Consider the following 18,001-nt stretch of genomic DNA (forward strand, 5'->3'; position numbering starts at 1 on the left):
TAGTCCCTGTGGACCTAGGAAGCATATGTAGAAATTCTTTGTACGATTTTTACAAATTCCCTGTAAGTCTAAAGTTCTCTCAAAATAAAAAGCAATGGTCAGATGATAATTACCTTCATTTAGCCATTCCACAATGAAGACATGTTTCAAAACATGAGGTTTTATCGGATACACATACTTCTATGTATCATTTTTAAAAATAAGCATAAAAGTACAAATATTTCATAAAATGTAGAAACTGAGAAGAGAATCAGGAGATTCCACAAGAAATTCAGATTCTTCAAGTTCTCTTAGAGAATGAGAATGTGAGTTCAAGGGAGATGCTCCTGATTGCTTCAGGTCAGGTAGGCAGACGGCACCTAACTCCAGCTCTGCCACTTCCTCCTGGCTCTCTGAACCTGAAATGAAGGGACAGGTTTCACACATCGATGCACTTGTGCTGTTGTTTACCTGACAGCATGTCACTTACTGGACTCCTGTAGACATTGAATTGCAGCCTCTAACCCTGGCCTTTGATCCCAGATCTCTGCCTGGTCATTTCCAAATGAGGCATCTAGACCACACAGAAGCTATGATTGTTCCTTCTACTTGAGCCACTGAAAGAAGAAGGGCAGGCCTCTTGGGCTTCCTTAGAGACTCATTCTGGGCCTCTCTGAGGCTCCCGCTTCACCTGCCAAACTCAGAGTATAAAAAATATAATTCTTGGATGCGGGTCAAAGTGGTAGCACACTAACCTTGAGTGAAAAAGCTCAGGGACAGCACCCAGGCCCTGAGTTCAAGCCCCATAACCAAATATATCTATTTCTTTGCCTTAAGGTTAGCAGAAACACTTCTGAAGTTGCACACAACATGTCTGTTTTGTTCTCACGGAGTCCCACTTTATTGCCATTAAATTTTCCAGAATCAGTGCTGGGAAGGTGGCTCAGTGGTGGAGTGTTTGCCTTGCATGCATGAGGCCCTGGGTCCGATTCCTCAGCACTACATAAACAGAAAAGGCTGGAAGTGGCACTGTGGCTCAAGTGGTAGAGCACTAGCCTTGAGCTGAAGAGCTCAGGGACAGCACCCAGGCCTAGAGTTCAAGCCCCACGACTGACCAAAGCTAAACAAAACAAAACAAAATTTCCAGAATCTTAAAGGATGCTCTCATGATTGATTTTAGATGCCTAGTTGGCTGGCCATAATACCAAGATATGTGGCCAAACATAAGTGTTTCTGTCCGGGTGTTTGGAGATGAGATTAACATTTAAAATGATGGACTTTCAGTAGAGCAGATTGCTTTTCAGGAAGTGAGGGGGTTCGCTCAACCAATGAAGACCTGAACAGAACTGAAGAGTGACCTTCCCCCAAGCAAGAGGAAATTCTGCCAGAAGAAAACCTTTGGAATTGAACTATATAGAAAAAGTTGGATCACATGATCCAATTTCTTTAAAATAACTCTCCCTTGCTCACTCACTCTCCTTCCCTCTGCCTCTTTCTCTCCCTCCTACACACACACACACACACACACACACATACCCCACATGCATGCACGCATGTGTAATTGGTTCTGTATCCTTAGAGAACCACTAACTGATGAGAGAACTAAGTATTTACTATAAAATGGAATTTACCATTTCAACAGGGATTGGTAGTGGTTTGCCACAGACTCTGAAGCTCAGAAAGGTTGTGTTTAAAATCCAGCTGTGTTACTTGCTGTGTCATCATGGGACAGTTCCACCCCTGACCTTTGCCTTGGTTTGCCCATCTGTAACTTAGAAGCCCAACAGTATTCTTATCCAGTGAGTACTTAGCTAACTGAGTTGTCAGTATTCAACATGATTAAAATTTACAAAACCTTAAGAACAGTGCTTGGCACATAGATCATACTGCATCTTTGTTAAGAAAAACAGAGCAAGAGTCAGGCACCAGTGGTTCATACCTATACACCTAGCAACTCAGAAAGCTGAGATCTGAGGATCATGGATCAAAGCAGGAAAATCTGTGAGACGTTTATGTCTAATTAGCCAGGGGGAAAAGCCAGAAATGGAGCTATGGTTCAACTGGCAGAGTGCTAGCCTTGAACAAAAAAGTTCAAGGACGGCACCCAGGCTTTGAGTTCAAGCCCCAGTAATGACAAATAAATAAGTAAACAAATAAATAATCTTTACAAAGACTGGTGGCAGCAGTAATCCATTGCCAGCTCTAACCCTGAAGCAGCAGAGGAAGAAATGGTGTCCTGAGACCCATGTGGAGAGGCAAGGCTCTGGCACAGAAGCCACCAGACACAAGCTACCGTCACAGGAGATCTACCATTGCCACACCATGCTGTATTACATCTGTGGCTGCAAACTACATTATTCCAGACCATTCAGTAGCTTTTAACCAACATCACTTTCATTTTACTCTCACTGCCACTGTGTATCAGGAGTCTCATTTCGATACAGTTTAGCAGCTGTGTCCTCAATCCTTCCATCTCTAACAAGGCTTTGTGCAAGGCACTGTTGAGGCTACATTGACAACAGAACTCATCTGGGCCAGGATCCATCCAAAGTCAACTACGAAGGGATTGGCAGTGGTCCGTTCCATACGGACTTGGACTGGGGGCCTCATTCCTCACAGGCTACCGACATCGGCTGCCCTCGGTCCTTGCTATTTGGGCCTCTTCATAAGGCGTTTCACTCCATGGCAGCTTACCTAGACAGAGCAAGCAAATCAAGAAAATTTAGAGTTTCTGTGCTTAAGCAAGACAAAATTCGGTGTTCTGTGGCCTAATCTCAGAAGTGACTCCCATCGCTTTTGTAATCTCATGGTTATTAGAAGTGAATCGCTAGTGAATCCCTAGGTCTTTACCCATCTGTAACAGGAGGAGACCATACAAGTGAGTACCAGAAAGTGGGCATCATTGGGATGCCCAATATTGCTTCCTCCTGAGGCCCCCAGAGTCATGTGCCTCCCAACTAGAATGGTGCTGACAGCTACATGGGGGTTTCTTATAGAGCAATGGATCTCTACAGGAAACTGTATTTACTCAGCCTGCTCCATAATTTTTGAGCAGCTGTTATGTAGGATCTCTCCAATCCCTGCCTGCCAAACTCTCCTCTATATGGTTAGAAGTTTACAGCAGAGTCTGAACTACAGCACCACCTGAGCTCAAAACCACAGAAACAACAACAGGCTCAAACACAAGACTCATAAGGTTGCACAAGGATGCCTGCTCCCAACCCGGCTCTTCTCACGGGTCTTCATGACCTTGGCAGACAACATCTGACCTTGGAAGTGGGGACGTATTGTGCTACCAAGATGCACTGCTAAATAGTGAAACTCACTACAAGATGGAGTTACTTGTGCTAGGAATCAGAGGAGCCATCTCTGAGTAGTCTCCCACCACACATGTCAAAACAGGGAGTTGGAAGGAAGAACAAATGCCTGAACCTCTCCCCTCTCCCACTTCCCATCCTCTCATCCTCCACCGGTGTGTCCCACTGGCCAAACTCATACAGAAGCTAGAGGACAAGGGAGTCAGACAGCCCAGAGAAGTCAGCCTTCCCAGCCAATGCAGAGATAGGCAGCTCGGGACTAGGAAACGTCTAAAAGGTAAACAATATGCAGCATGGGAGAAATGAGACAGACAAGCAGACAATCTGGAGGTCAGATGACCTCTCACACAGAATGGCTTCTCATCCAGATACAGTCAGTGTCTTTAAACATACACATGGGGCTGGGAGGTGGCTCAGTGGTAGAGCGCTTGCCTTGCATGCATGAGGCTCTGGATTCGATTTCTCAGCACCACATAAGCAGAAAAAGCTGCAAGTGGTGCTGTGGCTCAAGTGGTAGAGTGCCAGCCTTGAGCTGAAGAGCTGAAGAACAGTGCCCAGGCCCAGAGTTCAGGCCCCATGACCAACCAAAAAATAAATAAATAAAATAAACACACACATGTACACACACGCAGCTCTCTCTCTCTCTCTCTCTCTCTCTCTCTCTCTCTCTCTCTCTCTCTCTCTCTCAGCATGTACACACTTCCATCCCAGGCCCTCTCATTGGAGATAACATTTTACCTTGGCCTTGTTATACAGTAATAAAAAATTTATATATAAAACAAATGTTCCTACATTCCCACTTGTCTCCATTTCCATGAAAAAATGTAAAAATCTGCCTCGTTAATTTCTGAGGCAAAGAGGAGTACTGAGACAGGAAAAAGGCTAAGCAGTGACATTTGGAAAGTACCTGCTCTGTGACAGCTCTCATGTTGATGCCAAAGTCCTAATTTCCTTTCAGGAAAATCTTGGGTAAATATCATAGTTTGATCCTATTGACTTTGGGGCTTTTGGAGTGGAGAGATTGTTGTTTTGTTTTGTTTGAGTCAGTATCTCACTATGTGGCCCAGGTTGGCCTTGAACTTTAGCTCCTCTTACCTCTGCCTCCTGAGGGCGGAATTGGCTCCTATTCACTTTTCAAATACATTATAATACATTGTATGGATAAGCTCTTTGCACAACTGCTTAATGATAAAATGTTTAAATATATATCATGGAGACTGTTCCTCTACAATAACTCCCTATAGGTGGGCACACTGGGCCCTAATGCAATCAAAACTTCCCATTCCCTTAGCCTGGATAATTCCAAATAAGGCCACCCCCTCCTTTGAGGGTCTCAGGCCCCAGGGAGACTAAGTTATTGTCAAGTCCTGTCTATCCATTTATTTAGTGCACCTCTCTTCATTCACATGCCAATTGAAGCCCAAATCCTAAAACGTAACTTTAATGCCAAGATGACCTTAGTTCCTTAAGGACAAGCATCTGCCATGCATATCTCTTTGCTCCCAGAGTCTCTGCCGAAAAAGATTACGCGCCAAACAAATGAGTCCCCCCATCCTTTTGAAGGGAAGGATTCCAATGAGCTTTAGAGAGTTGGGGAAGCACAGCGTTCACATGTGTCTCCGTGTTCCATTTTCATGACAGCTTTGAATTATTGGTCACCAGTGTCAGATGCAAGAAATGAGATAAGGGATTGACTGATTCCCCCCAAACTTACCTCAGACAAGAACAGAGAAATTCATCCCCAGGACTTTGAACTTGAGAGTTCTCCCAATATTACCTCACCCAATCCTCCATTTGGTGGGATAATCTGACCAGCACTTTGCTCATTTGCTTTTAAAAAAAAATTCTTGATTTAGACTGGCATAAGCTTTTTATATTCCTTCTTTGGCTTACTTGCAATGAATAGTCATAAGTTCTGTTACTAAAATGGTAATGTGTTTGACCACGGAGCAACCTTATAATGTGTAGTGCATACTCCTTAACATTTTCTAAAATTAGAAAAGTGTAGCATTCCAAACACATCTGACCTCAAAAGTTCCACCTTAATTTGCTTGGCTTTGCTTCCCCAAGTTGCGGCCTTGGGCTTCTTCAGAACCTGGAAAGCATTATATTCATCTTTGGGTTTCCCAAGCCAAGCTATGGATAGCAGAGTAAGTACTCAAGAAAGGCCTGTTGAGGTGCATTCCAGTCCATTTCAGATTTGCCCTAGGAAGTTGGGGTGGAGGGAGACAAGTCCTGTTTTCAGACAGAGACAATTGAAGGCTGAAAAGAGAAAAACAACTTCTCAGAAGTCAGAGAACAAGTGTAGACTAAGGTCAAGACCAGAATTCTGGTTCTAAGAGTGCCCAAGGCCCATCTCCTTTGCAGCTGCGGGGGGAAGAGGGGGGGGACAGCAAATACCTCCAACCCATCATGGTCTTACCATCTCAGGCACAGCCTCCCCGCCAGGAGCAGTCTGACTGTTCTGTCTTTCCCAATGTTTCCTATACCTCATTCTCTCATTTCCACCATTGTCCTGTAGATAGGTGCCCCAACCCCCAGACGGCAATGAAATCCCTAACATTTTTAGGGTATCACAGTGTAATACCATATACATATAGCAAAGTCAAAATTCAAAAACCCAGACCTCATGAATCCCAGGCTAGGAGAAGAAGAAATCCACATCACAAGGTGCTTCTTGCTCTGCCTTCCTAGATTTTCATAGTAGGATCCCTGAAAAAGAAGTGAGCTCTAATTGAGGTGAATTCCCAGTCCTCTTTGGCCAGACCTGCGTGGACTCCCACTGATGAGGCCTGAATTCAGAGCAATGTGGGACTACATACTAAATACTGTCAAGAGCTGGGGTCAGACTAGGAACTGTGATTCATGCCAATAATCCCAGCTACTCAGGATGCACAGAGGTGGCAAATTGTAGTTTGAGTACAACCCAGCCCCCCACACACACAAAAAAAGAAGTTAGCAAAACCTAATCTCAACAAATGAGCTGAATATGATTGCAAAAGCCTATTGTCCCAAGAATAGGGTTGGGATAACTAGGAGGATTATTGTCCAAGCCAGTCCAGGAGAAAAATGTGAGACCTTATCCAAAAATCTAACTAAAACAAAAGGCAAAGCCGGGCACTGGTGTCTCATGCCTGTAATCCTAGCTACTCAGGAGGCTGAGATTTGAGGACTGAGGTTCAAAGCCAGCCCAGGCAGGAAAGTCCATGAGACTCTTATCTCCAATAAACCACCAGAAAATTGCAAGTGGCGCTGTGGTTCAGTGGTAGAGTGCTTGCCTTGAGCTGAAGAGCTGAGGGACAGTGCCCAGGCCCAGACTTCAAACCCCAAGACAGACAAAAGAAGGCACTGGAGGACATGGTTCAAGTGGTAGAGCACCTTCTAGTACATGCAAGGCCCTGAGTTCAAAACCCAGTTCCAGAGAGAGAGAGAGAGATCATGACTCTTCAAACCCATCCTCCCTCAAGAGAGTAAAGCACTCCCATAGTCCTTAGTCAGTCCTCAGGTGTTGTACGTGTAAAGAGGTTCACTTAGAGAAATCATCTCCTCCTCACCCCCTGCCCTGTATTAGGAAGTAGACAGTGTGATCTCCTGAGCCCTGAACCTCCTCATAGAGAGATAAGACTTAAAGTCCTACGACAGCACTCTCAGCAGATACATTCCAGCATCTCCCCACATGCAACTTGCTCTACTAGAGTTCCTGAGACATCAAGATGGAAATCAAGAAGGAAGGTGGGGTGAGGAAGGAAGGTAGGAAAAGAAAATGGGGATAGTCGGGAGGGGGGCGGGTAGGAGGAGGTCAATGCAGAAAGGCTATCCAAGATCTGCCTGCAAGGAGACCAGATGACCCTTGTTGCTTTAGCAGGTGACAGTCTGAGGAGGAAGAAAGGATGATGTGGAAGTCACGCCTCCTCCAAGCTTGATTCCCATTGGCCCTTGATAGCTTTAAAACAGCCCAGGTTTAGACTCCATCCTTAGCCTCTCTGAGAATTCTGTGGTTTTTCACCCAAAGTATGAAAGTCCTAACCCTGATATTCCTGGCAGCTCTGGCTGCCACCCCAGTCTACACCTGTGAGTATGGCCCTTCCTTCTCCCTGCACCCTACTGAGTCTCTAACCACATTCTCTCCCTGCTAGCCCAACCTGCCTATCTCTGCAAATGATTCCAATGTGCAGCTCTCCACTTTTAGCTTCTTGACACCCCAAGCAAGTGAACCATGGGACCCCAGGTCCCTGCCTGCTGTTCCTTACTCTTCTCCCCCAATCTCTTCTTTCCCTCCATACTCCAGCCACAGGCATCCGGTACCTTGGAGCCACTGAACAGAGTTGGATAGGGTATAGAAGGATGCTCAGGCAAAAGGTAATGGGAGCTGATTCTAGTCCAGACTCCACTTATGAAGCAATGTGACCTGCAGGAGCCACATCTCTCTGACAGAAGCCATGCTTTTCTAACCATATCCCTGGTGGCCAGCACCACCCTGCTGTTCCTTAAACAACAGTACATTCCATCTCACTCTTCTTTTCCCTGCCTCCAATGTTTTTCCTCTCCCTGTCTGACCATCAATCAAGACTTAACAGAATCTGGTTAATGATCTTTCTTTCATAGCCATTCTCAATTTATATATAATTACTTTTAATCTCTTTTTTGCAGGGTGTCTGCTTTTATTTTGAGGTCTTTGATCCATTTGGAGTTAATTCTGGTGCAGGGTGATAAATATGGATCTAGCTTTAGTTTTCTACAGGTGTTTAACCAATTTTGCCAGCACCATTTACTGAAAAGGCTATCTTTCTTCCATTCTATTTTTTTAGCTCCCTTGTCAAAGATTAGGTGGCTATAGGTCTGTGGGTTCATTTCTGGGTCTTCAGTCCTATTCCATTGGTCCTCAGGTCTGTTCTTGGGCCAGTACCAAGCTGTTTTTATTACTATGGCTTTGTAGTAGAGTTTGAAAATTTGGAATTGATATTCCTCCAACGCTGCTCTTTCTGCTAAGAATTGTTTTTGCTATTCAGGGTCTTTTATTGTTCCATGTGAGTTTTTGGATTGCTTCTTCTATTTCACTAAAGAATGAGGTTGGGATTATAATTCCTTCTAAGAAAAAAACTCCTTGGGGATGTGGCCAGAAGGGAACCCTACTGCATTGTTGGTGGGAGTGTAAACTTGTTCAACCACTTTGGAAAGTAGTATGGAGGTTCTTCAAAAGACTCCACATAGAGCTCCCCTATGACCCAGCAGTCCCACTTTTGGGCATTTGCCCAAATGATCACAAACAAGGCCATACTAAGGCTACCAGCACAACTATGTTTATTGCAGCATTATTTACCATAGCTAAGATATGAAACCAACCCAGATGCCCCTCAGTAGATGAATGGATCAAGAAAATGTGATATATATATATATATATATATATATATATATATATATACATATAGATATAGACATAGGTATAGATATAGATATACACACATAATGGAATTCTATGCCTCCATCAGAAAGAATGACATTGCCCCGTTTGTTAGGAAATGGAAAGACTTGGAAAAAAATTATATTAAGTGAAGTAAGCCAGGCGCAAAGGATCATAGGTTCCATGGTTTCCCTTATTTGCAATAACTAGTATATGTCTAGGATAAGCAGAAAAAGTTAAAAGCTATGTACATATGACCATATGAGATGATGTTAAGCAAAATGAATCCTAAGACAGGGGCATATTTTTTTTCTTTCTTGCTATTGTTTCTAACGTATTTATAATGTACTATGTGTTTTTTGTTTGTTTGGTATGTTCTTCCCCCACAGTATAACCCCTGTTTTCACTGTATTTGATTCCGGTGCCCTGCACTTGTATATACACTTCTCTAATTTGGGGAGGGGAAGGAAAAAACCAAATGCTAAATAAGGATACATTGTCACAATGTGATGTACAAGACACTATGTTGAAAAGGAACTTTACAACTTCGGTGGGAGGAGGGGGTGGAGAGTAGTTGTGGAGGTGGGAGGGAAAGGATGGTAAGGGAAAAACAAAGGAGGAGGCAACAATGCTCCATAGGAAATGTACTCATTACCTTGCTCATGTAACTGTAACCCCTCTGTACAGTATTTTTACAATACAAGACATAAAAGAAGAAAAGAAAAGAAACTCCTTCCATAAGTATGTAGAACCAATAGGTTCTGATGACCCTTGTTAAGCCATGCTATATTTTTTCCTCTTGGCACCATCACACAAATACAGAATACAAGCTCTGTCAGGGCAAGGGTCTTGGCCTGCCTTTTTCAGTACAATATCTCTATCCATTGACAGAAAACTTCACATAAATGTTGGAAAGGATGGAGGAGTAGAGGCCAAGGTCTTGATTCCCTAAGTCCCTGGGCACCGCCCATGATCTCTACACGCTCCTCGCTCCTCCCTAGCCTTCGAAGCACTCTGATCCCAGCTGTTCCTGACAGAGATCCTAGGGAACCTGCTGAAGCCAGAATAAGCCAGTGTTCTCAGGTTATCACCCTTTTCCATTTCAAAAGACTCTAAGGGAATGAAAAGTAAACCTCAGAGAGAAGGCCCTGTGGGCCTGCTGAGGCGACAGAAGGGTATCTGCAGCCAAAAGGGAACTTCATCCACCTCTGTCCACAATCGTTTGTCAGAGTTGCATTCTGGGAGTGGGAAAGAGGTGACCCCAAGTGGCATGTCTCAGGCTTCACTCTAACCTGACATCCATTTCCCCCACTACAAAATGACATTGCAAAGAAAGTAATGGAGGCTCTGACTCCCCAGGATGCTGTCCTCTGTAAGTCTTCCTGAACTTCCTCCCACACTAGTCCTCCTAAAAGGTAAGTTAACAGCTGGGGAAGTGAGCAAAGGCTAGGAGAAGAAGTGGCGGGGGTGGGGGTGGGGTAACCATGGCTCTTCTCTTTGAAAAGAAGTTCATATAATAAGGAGGGTAGTGTGAATTGGAGTAGGACAAAGCTAAGGACAAATGAAGACAACCATAGCAGGTAAGGCCAGGGGGAGACATGGGGGGAAGGTTTGCCATGAATGAAAGAGAGAGCAATAGGAGGTTATATGATGATGAGATGAGTTAAGGATCCTACACGATTTCAATATCTTTATTCACAGACATCTTCTATAACTCCCAATTCCTTACACTAGTTCCATTATCTGGCTTCAGGAGACACAAAATGTACAAATACTATCTTGCTTAAGAAACAGGATGTTTTTCCCTATCACTTCTGGATCCTATCTCCCAGCATATACAATATGTATCATGGTCCCTGCCAGCCATTTTAAAGGATAAAATCATCTTGACTGTTCAAAGCAATAAACCAGTGCCTTTGTGATTAATGCTGATGAGATCACAGCAGCAATCTCAGGGACAACAGATCTAAACTTAAGTAAATATCTACTGTGTGTGTGTGTGTGAGAGAGAGAGAGAGAGAGAGAGAGAGAGAGAGAGCTTGGACTCCTCTCCCCCCCTCTCTCTTATTTTTTTGGTCCATTGTGAGGCTTAAACTCAGGGCCTAGGAGCTGTCCCTGAGCTTCCTTTGCCCAGAACTAGTGCTCTATCACTTTGAGCCATAGCGCTACTTCCAGTTTTCGGGTAGTTAGATGAAGATAAGCATGGCATGGACTTTCCTGCCTGAGCTGGATCCTCAGATCTCAGCCTTTTGTGTAGCTAGGATTACAAATATGAGCTATCAACACCTGGCTGTAAATGTCTTTATGCAACATTGACAACCATGTGGTCCACCTGGCACCTTTGCCCAAGAGACAAGCCCAGAAGACACAGACAAATTCATATACCTGAAAAAAAAACCACATGCAGTGTGCAACCCAGGCACAAGGTTTCAATAGAGTTTTCTGCCTAAATCACTCTCAACGTCTGAGTAAAATTTCTCTACCTCAGGAATTCATATAGAAATGACTCTGATTGGGGTGGGGGAAGGGATCTTCAAATGTTGTGGCTTTTCAGCTGTTTTTTTTTTCTCTTCAAAATTAGAAAAGTTGATAGAGACATATAGAGAAGTAGCCAAGAAGTAGCCATTCAAGAAGCAATAGGAAGAGGAAATGAAGGTGTTGATCATGGAAAAAAAAATTGAAGGTGAATTTATTCCAAGGAAAGGTTGGCTATGAGACTACCACCACCTACAAGAGTTGGGAAGTGAGAGCAAAATGGCCACAATTCCACCTCTATGGTGTGAAACCCAGATCAGCCATAGCCCTATCATTAAAGTTCCCCTCACTTCCTGTTCTCAAATGTCTCCAATCCTCATTCATATTCACCTTTACAGTGCTGTACAGATACGGATTATCTCTGGGGTCTAATCACCAGTCTTCCCACTGGACAGCTTGTCTATTTCTATCATTCTTGCCTCCTGATAAGGTGCAGGGAAAGGTGGATCTTTTCACCTCTACTGCATTTAACCTCCATCCCCCAGCTTTAGTATCTAGGAGCCCAGTAAAATTGACAGGGCCAAAGATAGGGAGTTAGGCAGACAAACATATGTTAGAGCTGATAACTGTAACCCTAAGGCCTGATTCTCATCTCCAGCTTTCCTTCTAGGTACAAATGGTTTTGAAAACCAATTTTTTGAGAAGTTCATAGAAGCCTATTATGCATAGTAAATGTTGGAAAAAAAATGTGGGAGTCCCTGGACTCAGCCCAGAGTTATTAAATGGAGTGCATTAAAGTCAGTGTCTGCCTGTTATCTGTGAGGCAGACACCAGAAGAGATTGTGGGGGAGGGAGGAGGGAGAGCATAAGAACCCAGTTTGGAGCACACAAAGCCCAGTGTCTCCAGGCCCAGGCCCTTAACCAGTCCCAGCTTAGCCTCAGTGCCGGGCCTCTCACAAGCCCTTTTCCTCACACCTCACTGTGGCCACGTGTGCTGAGTCTCCCGCACCTAAATGGCACTGTGCTTCTCATCCACCTCCTTGTCTTCACACGCAGCAACTGGTGACATTTGCATGCTTCCAAAAATTAAGCCACATTCCACAGAATGGGGTTTCATCAGCACTAAAACAGCCTGAATTTGCGTCTGAAAGCACTTTCTAGTACTTTGATTAGAAACCCATGTCTCCTGCCTTCTATTCATATATTTTACCCTCAGCCAAAGTACAAAGGCCAATTAGGCTAGATAGTAAAATAATGAGCCACTAGTCACACTAGTACTTCACACACACACACAACACACACACACACATACACACACACAATCACTTGCATCCATTGGAATGATCATTGTGAGGTAAAATGCAAAATCGGCCCATAACTGTGATCAGTCTTTGCTCCCCAAATGAGTAAAATCTCTCTACAAGTTCTTCACTCCTTCCACCTGCATCCCTCATTGCCCTTCCCCACACTCCAAATCATACCTCGCACACAGGTGAGCCAGGGAAGAGCAAGCTGACCTCAGGACGGGCAGAGGGTCTCTCTGTTCTGTCCCTGTTTACTTGGTTCTAGACTGTTTTTCCTCCCACCCCATTTTCTTCCCTCCCCGTCTATTCTGGGTGTGAGGGACTTTCAACTCAGGCTCTGCTACAAGTGAGTGAAGAAATACCTCTCCCTAAGCCCCCCCATGCATATCCCCCACTGCAGAGACCAATGAGAAGGAAGCAGGGGGATCTTAGGGCATGGTCAACACTGAGCAAACCAAATAGTCCACCCCGGAGTAAACGGTCACCCTCTAAAAGGTTGGGCTGGCAGCGTGACTCACACGTGTAATCCTTGCTATCAGAGGCAAAGATCAAGAAGACTGGCCAACCCAAGCAAAAAGTTATCAAGATCTCATCTCAACAAAACAAACAAACAAACAGAAAGCCCTCTGGGTGTAGGTGCATATCTGTGATCCCAGAAACTCAAGAGAAGTAGAAGGATTGAAGTCCAGATGAACAAAACAAGCAAGACTCTACCTGAAAAATAGAGTAAAAAGGATCTTAGGGGCATAGCTCAAGTGGCACAGCATATACCTAGTATGTGCAAGGCCCTAAGTTATAACCCCAGCACTGCCAAAGAAAAGAAATATTGATCTCATGTAAAAATCAAATCACTCCATATTGAGGTAGAATGAGCCATTTTAAGATGCCACTTTGTGTTTGCCTTTGCTCTAAGCCATTATCTCTATTCGTCACTTTGCCTTCTGCTTGGGTCCTGGGAAGGATACAACTTAATTGATTACATCTTCAGGTGACCAGAGACCAAAACTACTCCCAAAGGAATAGCTGAGCCTTGAAGGACAGACCACACACACACACACACACACACACACACACACACACACACACACCTCCCTCTCAGTGAGAACAATTATCATAAGGAAGCTGCACCCTGGAGCAGGAGTATTGAGCTCCTGAGAAAGTGTTCTCCTCAAGTAATGACACCAGTAACAACTTCTCCAGAACCCCAGAAAATGAGAACTAAGATCACCACCAGTGAAACCACACCTGAAACTGAGACTCTTTATTCATATCTTCCCCCCCCCCTTAATTCTTCCTCTGTTTAAACCTAAAGAAGAGCTGCAGTTTTATCTTCTCTCAGCATCTCCTTCCTCTGCCTTTCACCGTGTTCCTTTATTCCATATCTAGATCTGACATTTGGCAGCCCTAGATTTTAGAACACCTGTTTTGTATTCTTTTCCTAACAGATTTGTCCAACTATCATTTTGGCTACCATCCTTCCTCAACTTGTGAGCTATACAGATATAGTATACAACAATATGAAGTTGCTGCTCACGTAATATTTTTGCTGCCATGAACTCAGCTAACATCTCTTGTGAAAGATAAGTGCTATCCTTCCCAACTCTATTCAGATTAAGGGCATGCCTATTCACTCTGCTCTGCAAGGACTTTTCTATCATTTGGATTTTGAGCTTTCTTTTCCTTTTTCCCAATATTACCTTTTCTTTTCTTTTTCTCTTTTTATTCAATTTTATCTTTGGGTGGCTTGGCTGTGTGCATGGCTTGTTTTGAGATTTACTTAGGATGCTGTCTCTGCCATTCCTAGTGAGTTCCTTAAGGCTGTATTTTCTCCTCTATGAACTCTTCCCACTCTTTGCTGAAGCTACCTGGTCTTTCCATGGCCTTTTCTTTTCTTTTGTACCATCTCAGCTTCCATAAATAAGATTCTCTGTGCTATAACACACTCAGAGAAGCAAGATTGTTCCCTGAGACATATTCATTGAGCTGCAGAGAAATACAGATTCTAGAAGAAATAGAAGAAGTGGGGAGGGGGGTATAGTACACTGTCATGTCTGCTTTCTAGAAGGATACCTTAGCCAAACCCCAAAGGTTTACCATCCCCAAAGGCCAAGGGTATGTCCTTTGCTCAACTTAAGCTCAAGGCTTTGTCTCATCTCTGTGAGAAGGAATGCCCTGTCTAGACAATAAATAGTTGGCTTTCTTCTGGAGAGGGCTCCCTCCTTGGCTACTCTATGTATCATTTGGCTTGGCCAGCTAACAAACTACCAGAAGGCTGGCCTTTTCTGTTATAATTCCTGCAAATAGTCCAATCGCCTCTGTCTAGATCTTCAACCCCTCTCACAGGATCTAGGCCTGTGAATGGATGTCACATGTGTCTGGCTGGCTTCTTCAGGACATTTTAGATGATTATTCAGCTCTCTTCTGTTCTAGTCTGACACCTTATATAATTCTTCAGGTCTTTCTTCCCCATTCTTTGGGAACTTTCTCTGTGATTTTTTTCCCAGCCACCTTATAGGATTTTGTCCCTTGCCAAAAAGTAGGCTCATAATATGTTTAGATGGAGACCCTCTTCACTTTTAAAATTCCTCAAAAGGGCTGGAGGTGTGATTCAGGTGGTAGAGTGCCTGCCTGGCAAGCACACAAGACTCTGGTTCAAACCCCCCAATCACCTTCCAGAAAGATCTCATGGATTGTGTCCTAACCCTCTGATGTGTTTCTCAAGGAAATAAACCCCTTTCTTCATTTTCTTCCTTCTGGAAACCTCCTACCCTGCACCTGCACTACTGCAATTTGGACAGACTTTGTATTCCACCTTCTGCCATGAGGGAAAGCCTCTGCTGAGTATGGCTTCTTTTACTCAATTTTTTTTCTGCAGTTTAACCCCCAGGCAACTCACAGGTCTCCTACTTGGTCTTGTCTCATTCCTCGAGCTGATGAAACCAGAGCCATGATCTCGAGTATGCAAGAGCTCCTTAAATTAGTTCTATCAACGTTAGCGTCTAAGCACCCAAAAGGAAATTTCCTGTCTGTTCTGTTTATGTGTTCTGTATACCATAGCTTTATATCTGTCTGTGTAAGTCTTTGGGAAAAATACTGTGGCTTTGGACTCTGTAGAAGTAGCAAGGAAATGTCACCACCAAGGTAGGGCTGTCTCCCCTCGCCCATGGGGCACAACTCCATAGCAACCATCTCCACCACTAATGGTGCGAAGAAGGTGCCATCAGTGTAGCAGGGAGGGTACAGACACAGGGTGTGCACCATCTCCACCCATGTCATCTTTCTACCTCCTGGAGAAACTTGTAATTCATCTATGGCTAAAAGATCCATCTGAGAGCACTCTAGATTTATATATCTGTTTGTATACTTGTTTATAAGTGTCAGCTTTGTGCATTTATCTATTGAGCATTGGGCAAAGTTTTCATTTGTCTCTAGAACTCCAGAAACAAGTGACTGGTTTCTACAGTTAACTTTCATTTTTCAGCTCAGTTGTTATGTGTATTTTAGTTTCAGAATACCTAAACTGCAACCTTGTGTGTGTGTGTATGTGTGTGTGTGTATGAATATCTTTAGGATGATGCTTAAACTGCTGCCATACAGTTCATATGAAGCTGCTGTCACTCTGGAAGAAAAAAAATGGTTATCTTATCTCAATCAGATCTAACCAGAATGCAAGCATTCAGAAATTAATTCCCAGATTAAAGGAAAAATTGGTCATTTTGAAGTGAGGAAGCAAAAGGGACTTTGAAATTTAGTTATTTAGAAAAGGGATCTGTTTTATATATTTTTCTATATTTTATATATGTGTTATATATGCCTATATATATAAATAATTTGGATTCAACCCATACAATATTTGGGTCTATCGATATATGTTTTTATAAATTGCTATTGTATAGAAAACCAGTTTAAGCCGGGTGCTGGTGGCTCATACCTCTAATCCTAACTACTCAGGAGACTGAGATCTTAGCATCACAGATCAAAGCCAGCCTGAGCAGGAAAGTCTGAGAGACTCTTATCTCCAATAAATTACAGAAAACCAAAAGTGGTGCTGTGGCTTAAGTAGTAGAGTACTCGCCTTTAGCTGAAGAGCTCAGGGACAATGCCCAGGCCCAGAGTTCAAGCCCCATGACTGACCAAAAAACAAAAGAAAAGAAAACCAGTTTAGGATTGCTTGTCTTCCTGGCTCTTTGTTGATATATTTAAAGTTACTAAAACTTTTTATCCTATTTTATTGGAAAAGTAAACAATTTTGCCTAAATTCAAAATTTTGTGAACGTTCTTTCAAAATGCAAATTAGGAAGAAGAGACAAAGAAGAATCAGCAAGTAGGAAAAATTTAAGAAGGATATTGGAAATATGTTTTTGAATAAGCAAGTTAAAGGGAAAAGAAAATCCTCTTAAATAGAGAATGGAATTCATAAATTTTATCCTAAATAATGCCCCAAAATGAAAAAAAAAGCAGGATAGGGCAAAAACCAGAAGGCTCATTAACAAGTCCTAAAATGTATGAGAAGATCTTTAAAAATATAAAAGATAACCAGGCGCCGGGGACTCCCGCCTGTAATCTTGGCTACTCAAGAAGCTGAGATCTGAGGCTCATGATTCAAAGCCAGCTTGGACAGGAAAGTCCAAGGTACTCTTATCTCCAACAAAAACAACTCAGAAAACCAGAAGTGGTGTTGTGGCTCTAGTGGTAGCATGCTCGCCTTGAGCTGAAGAGCACAGGGATAGTGCCCAGGCCCAGAGTTCAAGGCTCACGACTGACAAAAACAAACAACAACATATATAGATATATATATATAGATATAGATATATATGATAGATATTACAAAACGTTTATGTTATGTGATTGAGTTAGTTTTAAGTAAAAATTACCTAAAACAAATTTCTAAAAGTGAAAATGTAATGTGCTCAATGCACAACTAAAACCTAACACTCAGCCAGGTGCTGGTGGCTCACACCTGTAATCCTAGCTACTCAGGAGGCTGAGATCTGAGGATTGTGGTTAAAAGCCAGCCCGAGCAGGAAAGTCCATGAGACTCTTATCTCCAATAAAAACCACTAGAAAACCAGAAGTGGTGCTGTGGCTCAAGCAGTAGAGCGCTCGCCTTGAGCTGAAGAGCGCAGGGACAGCGCCCAAGCCCAGACTCAAGTTCCATGACTAACAACAACAACAACAAAAAAAAACTAACACTCCATGCTTTTCTTTTTTTTTTTTTTTTTTGGGGGGGGGGGTCCAGTCATGAGGCCTGAACTCTGGGCCTGGGCACTGTCCCTCAATTCTTTAGCTCAAGGCTAGCACTCTACCACTTGAGCCATAGCACCACTTCCAGCTTTTTTTTCTGCTTCTGTGGTGCTAAGGAATTGAAGTCAGGGCCTCATGCATGCAAGGCAAGCGCTCTACCACTGAGCCACCTTCCCAGCCCAATGCTTTTCAAAATAAAAACAACTATTCTGCTTTTAGTAACATTTGAAGAAAAAAAAAACCTACTTTAAGGTAGATTTTGTTAGGTTTTTGACTACTGA

The sequence above is a fragment of the Dipodomys spectabilis genome, unplaced genomic scaffold (genome assembly GCF_019054845.1).
Source record: "Dipodomys spectabilis isolate Male_0828 unplaced genomic scaffold, ASM1905484v1 ptg000234l, whole genome shotgun sequence".
NCBI lineage: Eukaryota > Metazoa > Chordata > Mammalia > Rodentia > Heteromyidae > Dipodomys > Dipodomys spectabilis.